General features: G+C 50.8%; 1 protein-coding gene across 1 annotated transcript in view; it reads left to right on the top strand.

The window, feature by feature from the left end:
* Positions 1–512, top strand: part of LOC122144167 (soluble scavenger receptor cysteine-rich domain-containing protein SSC5D-like) — a gene marked incomplete at its 3' end in the record, with an annotated part of 6,615 nt that overhangs the window by 5,582 nt on the left and 521 nt on the right. The gene's annotated exons all lie outside the window — the stretch shown is intronic.

Here is a 512-nt window from a genome sequence, read left to right as displayed (position 1 = left end):
TGTTTCGTTTATATCCTGACAGAAGGCTTGACGCAAACCGCTATGAATCTGACACAACGTGAAGACAGTGCTTCCGCAAACCCCGCTCCCACGCTGGTGTATGTCACGAACACCGTCTCTTGACCAGCGCCCTTGTCTGGCCGGGCGGAGGATTGCAATAGGTTTCTGCTACAATGTTCACTCGCTCTCAAACAACACGCTCACCAATATCCTACGGAAAGATCCAAGATTTCGTTTATCATCCTGCAGTTATCCGGGGCCGCGTTAAGATGGGCTGAAACGCTATGGTTTCAAGAGACTGCGATCACCTCTTCATTACAAAGTTTCATTAGCTATTTTAAGGAAGTGTTTGGGGATCCTGTAGACGACTCTTCTGACACCGACTAACAAATACGTCAAGAGCCCTTCGGTCCCGTCCATAGATCTTCCTCTAATATCTCCTCAGTCAAGCCCAGGATGGGTTCCCGGTCTCCCGTCATGCCCAGGATGGGCTCCCGATCCCCCGTCATGCC

Source organism: Cyprinus carpio, unplaced genomic scaffold (genome assembly GCF_018340385.1).
Source record: "Cyprinus carpio isolate SPL01 unplaced genomic scaffold, ASM1834038v1 S000006607, whole genome shotgun sequence".
Classification (NCBI taxonomy): Eukaryota; Metazoa; Chordata; class Actinopteri; order Cypriniformes; family Cyprinidae; genus Cyprinus; species Cyprinus carpio.
This window is presented reverse-complemented; position numbering and strand designations above follow the sequence as displayed.